General features: G+C 46.2%; 1 protein-coding gene across 1 annotated transcript in view; it reads right to left on the reverse strand.

Moving 5' to 3' along the window:
- Window positions 1-12,812, reverse strand: part of CMTR1 (cap methyltransferase 1) — a 2,036,190-nt gene that overhangs the window by 795,612 nt on the left and 1,227,766 nt on the right. The gene's annotated exons all lie outside the window — the stretch shown is intronic.

A 12,812-nucleotide genomic window follows, 5' to 3' on the forward strand; every position in this document is an offset into this window, starting at 1 on the left:
TTACATTTATTTAATTGTTCTATGTATATAAATGTATAAAGTGCCAATTTTGGTTGCAACAAGAGTTTAAAAGAAAATAACTACAAATTCAAGGGGGCGTGGCTTGGGCAGCCATGGAGTAGGACGTGCTTCCCGTGTAGCTCCGGAGGATCCGACAGATGATCTGTACAAACTACCTTTGAAAGTGCGCCATTGGTTCCAGAATCGATCACACATGCATGGGAATGGATGCTTCGCTCATTGTATAAAGATCGAGAAAAATCATAAGCGGGAGTCTGGAGGAATTGCTCGACGAACGACGGCGGCAGCTCGGTCCATTGTAACACAAGATGGCCGACAACAAAAGAAACGAAACTGGGGTACCCTAAGAGGACGAATAAAGGCGGCGGCCACGGGGAAAGAACGACAATGGCGAGGTGAAGGCGGAATAAAACCCCTGGGGTCTGTAGGCCATGAGTCGTGAAAGCTTGGTTGCTGGCCCGGACGGCAGGGGCCCGAGGGCAGCAGAGGTGTGAAAATGCAGGCCGCACCACGACCAGCACAAGAAGCGCTTGCTCGGCATTGAACTAGTAGCGGCGAGAAGAGGTGGAGGTTGCGACTGCCTGGAGACCACTGCAACAGTCGGTAAAGAGCAGAAATTGTGGTTGGGGAGACACTCGGTCGCTGAATCCTAATAGGGAGACCCAACCAAAACCAGAAAATGGCGGCGAGAGGGGCCGTGGGCAAGACTAAGAACAAACAACCCACGATAGACATTTTTGCAAAAGCACAACTGTCTCCTGCAGCCACTGCAACCAAAGGCCGATGGCACAGGCTGAGGGCACGACAGCGGCTGATAATCATCAGATTTTGGAAGCCATTACGGAGCTGAAGGAATCTTGGGGGGTTGCGATGATGGACCTACGCACTTTCCTGGAGGCTAAAATTGAAGCAGTGGGCATCGAAGTCTCCCTGCTGAGACAAGACGTCAGGGGACTGGCCGAACGCACAAGCAGCCTGGAGGGCGCGGTGAAATCTAATACGGACACCAGTACCAACAATACAAAAGAGATCCATGTCCTCAAGCAACAGGTGGCCAACTTGGAGTCTCGAGCAGAAGAAGCAGAAGGGAGAGCGAGGAGAAACAACATTCGCGTGGTGGGTCTGCCGGAAGGCGAGGAGGGCCAGGACCCGACTGATTACATTGAGAACTTACTCCTACAAGGAATCGGGGCCGGTACACTCTCGCAGGGATTTGTGGTCGAGCATGCACATAGAGCTCTCATGCGGAAGCCAAGACCAGGGGCCCCTCCACGAGCGATAATTGCCAAAATACTGAACTACAAAGACTGGGAAAAAATATTGGAGTATTTTCGGAAAGGCGGAACAATCGAGAGGGCCTCGAGCGCTATCACGGCATACCCGGATTACACTATGCTGGTCCAAAGGCAGCGGTACAGCTATGTAACCATCAAAAGGAGGCTGCGGGCGGCTGGGATAAAATATATGCTGCTGTACCCTGCGAAATTGAAGGTTGTGTATAAGGGCAAAATGCATTTTTTTGACACTCCGGAAGAAGCGACAACGTGGTTGGATCTGCAGGGCTGCCCGGATCAAGACACGGAGGAGACACAAAATGGACGTGAAAAGTGACTCAGACACGGTATGCATTTTGCGATGGCGGCGAGCAAACATCCCAAGGGCGCCTAGGCGTGAGGCTGAGAAAGATGGGCCTGGCTGTAGGAGGCTGATATTCGATAACATATTGCGGATTGTGAGAGGCTTGATGGACTTTAATATAGTGGCGGTTACATATATTTAGACTGTATAGCAATGTGTAGTTCTTTGTTGTGCTATTGGAGCGGCAGCGCGGTAGCACCCTACCCCCCGAATTGTAGTTTTAGTTATAGTAGGTTGGCCACTAGGGCGGCCTCACCCTGCGGAGCTTCGAGTACAGGCGAAAGCCGGAAAGAGCTAGATGCGGGGGAGCCTGAGATCCAGGGATGGAGCGGGCAACAGTTGGGGGAGGGGGTGGGGGGAGAGTGTTGGGGAAGGGAAGGGATGGGAGGCGGGTGGAGAGGGAGTGGGAAGTTCGGTGTGTTTTTGGTTAACAGGGTTTTAGAAGGGGATGCGCGCCTATATAGATTGGAATGGAACTCAAGGTTACACTGCACCTGGGGGGGAGGGAATGGGATCATACCAGGCCGTGGGGGACCTTAAAATACTCACATGGAATGTGCAGGGGGCTTAATAGCTATTTAAAAAGGAACAAGGTTATGCTGTATCTGCGCAGGCAGAAAATAGATATTGCATTGCTACAGGAAACCCACCTTACACGTGAGAGGATGGACACGATTGCGGGAAAATGGAAGGGGGTGTTGGTGGGCTCTTCGTACTCGGCCTACGCAAGAGGAGTACTTATATGGGTGGCGCCACATGTCCCGTTTCAGCGGTTGCAAGTGGTGGCTGAGACAGATGGGAGGATGGTTATGCTGAGGGGATTGGTAGAGAATAGGGAGATAAGTATTGTTAACACGTACGCCCCGAACCAGAACACAGCGGCGTACATTAGGACACTGAGTGCGAACCTGAGCGTGTGTGTGGGAAGCACGGTGATCTGGGGAGGGGACTTCAACTGTGTACTGAACCCGAGGGTGGATAGATCGGACGGGAAATTGGATAGACCGGCCCCTGCAGCGAGGGCGCTACAGGCACTGCTTGATGACTTTGGGTTGGAAGATGCATGGAGAGTGTGGCACCCTGGGGAAAGGCAATATTCGCATTATTCTTCCCTACAGCAGTTATCAACAAGGTTGGACTATGTCTTCGCATCACCTGAAATGATAGCGGAGGCTGCGCACATAGAGTACAGGGCCAGGGATACCTCGGACCACTCGCCCCTGAGTCTTGCGTGGCAATACTGCCCCCCCAAGGGCGAAGATCCGGACATGGCGCCTACGAGCGGAGGCGTTGAGAGACCCCTTCTTTAGAGAAGATTTACTGGAGGAGATAGTAAATTATTTTGAAACCAACACAGAGTGTGGACTCGGCGGGGACACTATGGGAGGCCTTTAAAGTTGTTATGAGGTGGGTGGCCATGGCGAAATCCAAGGGCCTACAGGGTGGGGTTTCAACTGAACTGAGGGAGACGGAAGCAAAATTGGAAGAGGCCTTAAAAGCCGGTGACGATACAGCAGAGAAACTAGATTTGATACTTAAGCTGCAGCAAAAATGTCCGGACTACTGGGAAAGGTTGTGCAACCTTAATTATAAAAGGTACATAGAGAGACAGCATGCGGGAGGGGACAAACCGGGGAGAATTTAAAAAAAAAAACAAAAAAAAAACACTAAAAATTCAAACAGCATAGTAAACTGAGAAGAAAAAGGAATATAGCCAACGTATGGGACTTGCACTTTTCTTTGGTTTTTCAAAAACCTGAAGCTGAGGTACCATTTACGATCGGTACAGATGTCACGCAGTGGGATGTTCAGATGGGGCACGATGACATCGTCCGCGCTATCAATGCCTTAAAAATCTCACGTGCAGCCGGTCCTGACCTGATCTCAAACGTGGACTTAAAAAAACATCCAAGCGAGTGGGCAGACTTTATTGGAACACTGTTTTCAAAAATAAGTCGGACAAAAAAACTGCCTGAATCATGGAAGACTGCAATAGTGGTTCCAATCCATAAGCGAGGCTGCTGGGACGATCCGAATAACTTTCGCCCAATAGCCCTGCTAGATACGATTGGAAAAATCTTTGGGTCTAACCTGCGTATCAAACTTGCAAAATGGGCAGAAGAATCTCAAATAAACGACATACGTCAAACTGGATTCACGAAGGGTGTCGGAGTGGATGTAAATCTACTAATTCTGACGATCCTAAAATTGGAAACATTAAAGAATAATGGAAAGATACACTTTGCATTCATCGATATGAAACAGGCCTTCGATGGTGTGAACCGTAGTCGACTATGGGCGAAACTGACAAAATGGCGTTGTCCGGCCTCCATTCTAGAGCCAATCATCGCTCTTCATGACAACAAATCAATCAAGGTCCGATTAAACAACAACGGTGAGCTATCCGACACCATTTTAACCCGCAAAGGGGTTAAACAAGGATGCCTTTTAGCTGCGGAGCTATTCAAATTATTTCTGGCTGATTTACCACACGACCTTGCAACAGTTCCTTGCTTTTCACCCAAGTTAAATCAAATTCCGATCAATTGCATCATCTACGCAGATGACCTAGTTCTGATGGATAAAACCCAAATCGGGCTTCAGCGTCTACTAACATGCTTACAATCATATATGGCACGGAATGAACTATCAATAAACACCTCAAAAACAAAAATCGTGTCTATAGGAAACGTAAGAAGCAAAAAAGATAAAGCTTTTAAGTGGAAAATCGCTGATGCCAACATTGATTCCGTCAACTCAATAAGATACTTGGGGATACAATTTAATAATTCCATCTGCGAACAGCAATGGGTCGACGAAATAACATCAAAAATGACGAAACTAGCTCTGCAAGGTGCAAAAATCAACAAAAATTATGGAAAGTTCTCAATGGAACCTGTGCTTAAATTTTATCAACAAAAAGTGGTCCCAATGATAATCTTCGGAGCCGAGGCTGGCTGGAACATAAGAGAGCAAACCTGGCATACATTAAAGGCTCTTTTTGGCGAAAAGTCTTGAGGCTTCCACCATCAACATCGATAACCCTATTGAGACATGAATTAGCTTTGAATTCATTGTTTATGAGAGTGGTCTGGAATTCGATTGCCACAATGCGTAAAATCGCCCTAAAATCACCTGCGCCGGCATATAAAATCTTTGCCAATGATCAGGTGACAAACAACCAATCCTTACTTAACTTGTGGTTCCATAAAATAATGGCTTTTTTATCGGCAGCTGACATAAGCAACTATGATCTCCTAACTCGTCCGCAGCACGCCAAAAAGAAATTTGATAACTGGGCTTGGATTGTCAACAACGATGCAAGACAAAAGCTGAAATCAACAAAATTGATGGGCGTTGATCACAGGAAACTAAATGAACCAGCACGCTACCTATTGAACTGCCCGTCTCACCATCATCGAGAACAATTTCCAAGGTTTCAAATAAACACTCTAAAAACCAAAGAAATACTTTGGTAAAGAAAAGATAAATCTCTGCATGACAATCTCTGCCGTTTCTGCGGCCAATCAATTGAAACTTCTAAACATCTGCTAATCGAATGCTGTCAGACCGTCAAGCAACGTTCATTACATCTTGGAAAATTTGCCCCTATAGATGAAGATATGGAGGGCTGGTGGGCTAAAATCATATCTGGAAATAATACAACATTTGTTTGTGTTACCATGAACTACCTCGATATGAATTTGAAAGCAGATGTTTAATACCTTGGAGTAGCTGTGCTGGTCTCTTTCTCTTTCTCTGCTCTAGAAACAAAAGTTTGATATATTTTTCTTTGTTCAAACTGTAGTTTTTCTATAAATAAATAAATAAAAATATAGCCAAAATAACTATGTTTTTTTAATATTGGGAATTTGTGACAATTCAAAGGTTGTATGAATGAACCTGGGCAGTCTTGTTATACACTTTTGCTGACTGGTAGGACAATATTTTATTGGCTAGATAAGCTTGACTGTCTTGGAACCAGTAATCACCCACGAGTGAATAATCTCACTCTGCATGAAGGAATATAAATTGAAGAGCTAGTAACAGATGTTGATTAGTATGATGTGCTCTATGGACAAGGGATAAGGCCTTGCCGTTGACTATGTTTCACCAAAGCCTACTGAAGTCAGAAGATAAATGGTCTCTGGGCCTAAGGTTATAAAAAGGCTTGGATGCTAGAAATGTGAAATTTGTTTTCTATGCCGAGATATTTTGTATTACACCAATATAGTCTAGAAGAAAGCTGACTATTTACTAGCAGCATTTCTACATTTGGTGAAACATATTCAAAACTGCTGCATAGGAGCTGGAGATCATAAAATCCTGCCTTTGCTATGGCAGAGGTTTGAGCCTTCAAAGATGAAACTGCATCAATTTCCACAAACCGATTTTTCCCCCCAAGAGTTGGCTAGGAACTTAGGCAGACACAAGTGGCTAGCAAGCAGGTGACTAGACATGTAACCTATTGGTTGGCAGGGGGATTTCAGTTTTTTTAGCATATAATTTTAGTCCATTAAGGTACATCCATCTGTCCACTGCAGCTAGACACTATTTTTTAATGTTTCCAGCTAAGAATAGCTTTTGTTTATTTAGTTGGATGAGGATTTGTGGCTCATCAGAGTAGAAGTAAAAATGCAGTAAAAAGGCACAGAACAGCCAATGTTTCCACTTACGTGTGTCCCCTGTATGCAATTTTCAACTTTTGCAAGAAGTAAAGAGTCAAACCTGGCAATATGTCCATTATTCTTTATTTTTATACTCCCGCTTCTAAAAAAGCAAAAAGCGCCAGCAAATTACACTTTGCAGACAGCATTTACCAATGGGTTCCTATGGAATTGGCCTGCTTTTAGCAGCTGCTAAATTGGCAACATATTCCATAGGAATCCTTTTATTTTAGGCCTGTATGAAAAACACTGTGCCATTAAGCACCCCACACTGGGTGTGAAGCAGAGTATACATGGAGCTGGCGTGCTCCATGACCTCAGTTCTGCTTTTCCCTAGCACTCAGGTTCTGAGGGACTGCAGTACAGATTAGATGTACAAACGATCTGCCAGGAAAAGCAGTTTAAGAGGGCAATGATGAATCTGTGGGAGGAACAGCCATCATAAAGAAAGTCACTGAGATTTATTTGTGTTTTTAAAGCGCTCACACAGCCCGGGGGCATCGAGGCACTGTTACAGTAATATGTCCCTTAGTTGTGTATTTATAACGCGCTTAATACCCAGAGAGATGCAAGTAATTTTTTTCTTTAAATTAATTCCTTCCTCCTCCCACAGATTTATCAACTTTGATGGTCTCCCATAAAACTATGTAAATACAGATAAGAATGAGCAGGCACCACCTAAACAAGAAAACTCTGCAGGACTGCTCAACCAAACAGCGTCCTCTAGTTGAATTAGCCCCAACACCCTCAAACACATCCTTCACAGCCAAATAATAGCTTCGAGATGTAGAGGATAATCCACCTTAACGGGGTCAACATAACCCACAAAAACAGGTCATCTTTCCGGACATCACTTGTCCAGGAGACATAGTAGCAGAGGGCCTGAACCGGGTCTATCTGATGGAATCGGTCCTCAGCCTTGAAGGAGTGAGGCAGAGGAAAAAACACAGGAAGATGGATCTTTGGAGAGGGATGAAAATACAAGACCATTTCCGGAAGGAAGGACAGCATCATTATCACCAACTGGTCTCGCAAAAGTGATGACTTCCATGAAATTCACCTTAAGGGTGAGCAATCTTAAAACTGAATGCAGGAGATCAAACGGAGCACTCATCAAGAATGTCAACACTAAATTCAAGTCCAACAAAGGAACAGCGGGCGTGGGTTTAACTGGTTGCACAAACGCTGCAAAAAATGCATAACAGAGGGGATTGTGAAGACAAAGTCTTGTACATGGGTCCTTTTAAAAACCGAGATGGCAGCTAGGTACCCCGTTACAGGGCAAGTCTACGGAAACATCTACTGTGCAGGTCAAGAAGAGCAGAAATTCCAAAACAGAGGAAGAATAGATTAAAGGGTCCAGACCACTCTCCCACACCAAGCCGAGCATTAACGCCACCTGCAGGCATAATTGATTTGGTAGCAGGAAGGAAGGAAGGAAGGCATCATTCGATAGATCCCACTCCAATATCAGTAACGCAGTTTGAAGGTTCAGGCTGGTGAGGCTTGGATGGATGATCCCCCTCCACCCCTTTGGTAGATCAGGTCTACTCTTCCTGGTAGGAAACAGGGAGGGCAGATGGACATATCCAGAACACCATGTCTTACTGGCACATTCCGCAGCACTCCGAATCAATGTGGATACTAACAGTCGCAGTCTCCTGAGAACTAGCAGAATGACTGAGATCGGCAGGTACGCACATAGAGGAGACCGAAGCTTCACTCAACCATCAATGTATCCCCTATATCTCCCTATCAAGGAAACTCTTTGGAGCAGAACTAAAGCTTTCTGTTCCACTGGAAGCAAAGAGACCCACGTGAGGAGTCCCCCAGAGGGAAGAAATCTCCAGAACCTCCTAGCAGAGCTCCGACTCGTGGCAGGTCAAATTTGGTTTGCTCAGAGCATCCAATACATTTTCCAAACCAGGAAGAGGGGCTGACCTGACCAGACACGTCGTTCTCCAGAGTCCAGAACCCCACTCTTATTGCTTCTTTACATAGAGCCAATGTCCGCACACCATCCTGGTTGTTGAGGTAGTGTATGGCCGCTGTGTTATTAGTCAAGACCAGAAAAACAGAGGGGAGTAAGGCAATCATAGAGAGCCTGATCCCTCGCGAATACAGAAAATCAATGTGTTCTTTGGCTCCAATGAGAGACGAGACTCAACTAACATTAACGTAGAACAGGTGAGCGCCCAGCCAGCCAGGAATGTGTCCATGACCACTATCGGTTGGGAGCCAAGGTATCCTGAAAAATACCCCTATCAAAATAAGTTTTCGCGTAGGGACCACCATAGCAGATCTCGAAACACATTGTCTAAAACACGCAAAAAGTCTGACATGTTACCTTTGCACTGAGAGCACTGACGGCAAAGTGGCCACTAAAGCAACCTCAGGCATAACTGGTATTCCAGCACCATGAGCATGCAGGAGTCATGAGGCCCAGCAGATGCAGGAAGCTGGAGGCCAGGGCCAGCTTCTGGGGCAGAAAAATATGAACCACCTGGAAGAAGTTCACCACTCGCTCCTCTTGAGGGAAAGCCCAGGTTAGTTTCCAAGAATGCAACAATGAATGGCGGGGCTTCAGTCTGAAAAATCTGGGACTTCTTTAAGTTCAGAGGAAAGCACAGACTCTGCAACAGGTTCCTTGTGCAGGACATCTGTTCCAACACCAGGTCTGGGGTGCCGGTTTGGACAAGCCAGTCGTCCCGGTAGAGGAAGACCTGCATGCTTTCACTTCTGAAGTGAAACACCACCACCCGTTTGGCAAAGGCCTTGGGTACTAAAGACAGGGAGAAAGGCAGAACCTTGAACTGTTAGTGGCCGGTCCAAACTTCCCATCTGAGATGCTTCCTGTATTTGGTATGAATTGGCAGATGGAAGTGGACGCCCTGAAGAGCCAGCAACCCCAACATGTCCTACAGTTCGAGGGCCTGAAGGATCTGAGCCAAGGTGACCATCTCGGATTTGTCCTTGCGCAGATACAAGTTCAAAAGACTAAGATCCAAGATGGGAGGAAGTGTCCAGTCTTTTTTCAGAACCAAAAAGTAAAGGGGGTACCAGCCCCTGCATCCCTCTGAGCAGGGAACAGGTTCTATGACACCCTTTGACAGTATCTGAAGAACCTCCTCGAGCTGCAGTGGGTCCAGAGTCGGGGATGACAAGAAGGGTGGCAATGAGGCAGGCTTTGAACAAAATGGTAGGCAGTAAATGTGAGTCACGACCTGTAAGGCCCATGAGTTGGAAAAAGTGAAACGCCATTCTTCAAACACAGGGCTATACTTATGCCGACTTGGGCAGAATGGGTGAAGACACCTTCACAAATATTTTGCCCTGGTGCTGTGCTTTGCTCTTGAGACAGATAAGGAGACAAAACCCCTCTTTGTACTACTCAGCCTTTGCCCTGGTGATATGGGGGGGGGGGCGCATTTTGCTTGACCCTATCACAGTGAGATGAAGGGATGAAAGTCCAGTCCCCTAAGGGCAGAGGGGTGAGGCTGCTGAACTTCCTGGCTGTGGCTTGGACGCTAGAAACTTCTGGCCCAAACAGGTTGGACATCAAGGGTGAATCCTGAGGTCCTCATCCAGGAGTGCTTCCTCAGTACTATCCCCATGACCAGGCCTCGCTCCACTAAATCTGCTGTGTTGAGGCCCACGTACAAAGACTTGTGGGCTACCTCTGCACCTTCCTGCAGCAAAACATTGAAGCCTTTCCTCATAGCCTCTGCAGGCATATTTTCTACTGAACTAGAGACGAAACTCCAAAAAAACCAAATGAGTTTTTGGCCATGGCACAAGATGCATTAGCAGCCCTGCATGACAAAGATCTTGCCCACCCAGACATCTATACTCTTGCTCTGCCTGTCTGGGGGGCAATGAGGGGAAAGAAGCAGATCTAAGGCCCGCCGCTGCGGCCCGTCCCACTAAACCTGGCGATGCATGTGTGGAGAGAAATCCAGGAGCAGACTGGGCCTCCGATGCTTCTTTGCAAGGTCCTGGTCCCCCTCCGGGATCAATGCTAGTTTCCACCAGGCCTCTACTACTGGATTAAATGGAAGCAGTCTCCCGTGGAGGACTGTCATCCAAAATGTCCTTTAGCTCATGCTTAACCTTGCCTTAGAAGGCATTGACAACCTCAGAGTTTCAACCAACTTCGCCAGTACTCACTGGAATAAGGCATTAGGCTGCTCAGAGTCAAAAGCAGAAGAATATACAGCTCCATGGAAGGGTGCATACCTTCCTGCAGGTCTGCTGCCAAATTTAACAAGTCACACCCTCACCATAGCACTCCTCTGGGAAATCTTCAGCCCCACCAGAGTAAAGGTGTTCCATTCTGAAAAGTTCCAGTCTTCACCAAAAATGTCAGACATTTTTTGGATTCATTTGCATTTAAGAATTGTGCCGTACTCTGAGGATCTGGCATCAGTGGCACAGAGTGACACAGGTAGTGCATGGGGAGGGTGCGAAGAACGAACCTTCAGGCATGCTGTCAAGGTCCAGTGCCTCTGCTCACTTCATTAAGCATGGTCGTACCTGTTTGCCGCCGGCACAGAGGCAAAGGCCATCGGGCCTGGAGCTTGGCAAAAATGTGAAGTAGTCGAAATTTCTCTCATTCCTCCAGAGTAAAGAATTGGGTCAGGAATGGTAAATGAGGCGAAGGAGTCAGATCCTCCAAGGTGTCTCTGAAGCAACGCTTTTGTATAATAGAGGCAATCAAGAGGACTTTAACTTTGGGCAAATCCAAAAAAGAATCTTTGTAATTATAGTTAAAAGTCAGTTGTCTGCACAGGACTTATACCTCTATCTTGACTGCTTGAGATAAGTAAGTGTGGTTTCTGAAGGTTGGTATTATCCTGTTTGCGCCATACTGAAGATAAAATGTGCAATTTCAAGGTGAGCGCCAAAGTAATCCAGTTACACTGTTTTTATTTTTACATGCATATTTTCATTATATTTCAAGGCCTTCAGTGTGAACTCTATGCGTGTTTCACCCTCTTTGATTCAGGGGGCTCATCAGGAGAGTATCTGACAGAACTTTAATTGCTTATTTTTGCTTCAAAGGTTATTTTATTTTCTCCAAAATGAATGGATTTCAAAATATTGCCATCTCAAAGTTTAGAGTCCAGGGCTTGTCAGCCACTGGAACTTTAGGTTCCATTTGACCTACTTTGGAATGGAACAAGTTACTTACCTGTAATTGTTGTTCTCCAGCATGAGTCTGGCATGGATTCACATGCTCATGAATATTCCCTGCCGTCAGGTTGGGAATCCTCTGTAAAGAAAAAATCTGTTTCATTTCTGAACTGTCTTTCTCCTAACAACCAATCACTGGTCTCTGGGTCATACAGTCCCCAGCCAATGACTGCCCTCTACCTAAGCCCCTCCTCTGGCAGCCATCTTCAGATTTGGTAGCACATAAGGTGGCAGTAGGACCAAGAGAAGAGCCGCAGAGGGCTAGGCGGGAGGGTTCGCATGTGAATCCATGTCAGACCCCATGCTGGAGAAGAACAAGTTACTTACCAACTGGTAACGTTCTTTCGACTGGATGTTCCTCCAACGTATTCCTCTTCTTAGATGTATTCTATCCAGCTTCAGCTGCTTCGGAAATTCTTTTCCCTCGGCAGAGGGCGCTGTGCGTCTATATTGTCGAGTCGAGGTCCCTCGGAGGCCTCCGTCGAAAATCTACAGAGGGGTAGGATGGGAGGGCGATGAGGAATACGTTGGAGGAACATCCAGTCGAAAGAACGTTACCAGTTGGTAAGTAACTTGTTCTTCGAATGGATTGTGTCCTCCAACGTATTCCTCATCTTAGATAGACTCCCAAAGCAGTGTAGAAAACTCTCTGGAGGAGGGAGTAGATTTTTAATATTATTATTGTATGGCCGAATATAGCACTGCTTTACCGAAAGCAAGCTCTTTAGACTGGGAAGCATCCAGACTATAGAATTTAGAAAATGTGTGCACCGATGACCAAGTTGCTGCTTCACAAATAGATTTTATGGGTACACCTCTTTGAAGATCTGTGGAAGAGGCTATGCCTCTGGTGGAATGGGCCCTTAAGCCTTCTGGTGGGTCTTTGCCCGCCAATCTGTAGCATTCTGAAATGCAAAGCACAATCCAACGTGATATGGTTTGTTTTGAAACCGATTGACCCAATTTCCTTCCGGTGTAGCCAATGAAAAGTTGGTTATCCACTCTAAGCTGGGAAAGCCGAGAAATGTAAAAGCTTGGAGCTCTTCTCGGATCCAGTGTGTGTAATCTTTCCTCCTCCTTACTGGGATGAGGTGGAGGGTAGAATGCGGGCAGAATAATTTTCTGATTTAAATGGAAATCAGACCCAACATTAGGCAAAAACGAGGGTTTAACCCTCAATACCACTCTGTCCCTGTGGAACACAGTATAGGGTGGCCCAGAAGACAGTGCCTGCAATTCACACTCTTCTTGCAGATGTTAAAGCAATCAGGAAAGCTGTTTTCAATGTTAACA

This window comes from Ambystoma mexicanum, chromosome 4q (genome assembly GCF_040938575.1).
Source record: "Ambystoma mexicanum isolate Mex_15411 chromosome 4q, UKY_AmexF1_1, whole genome shotgun sequence".
Taxonomy (NCBI): Eukaryota; Metazoa; Chordata; class Amphibia; order Caudata; family Ambystomatidae; genus Ambystoma; species Ambystoma mexicanum.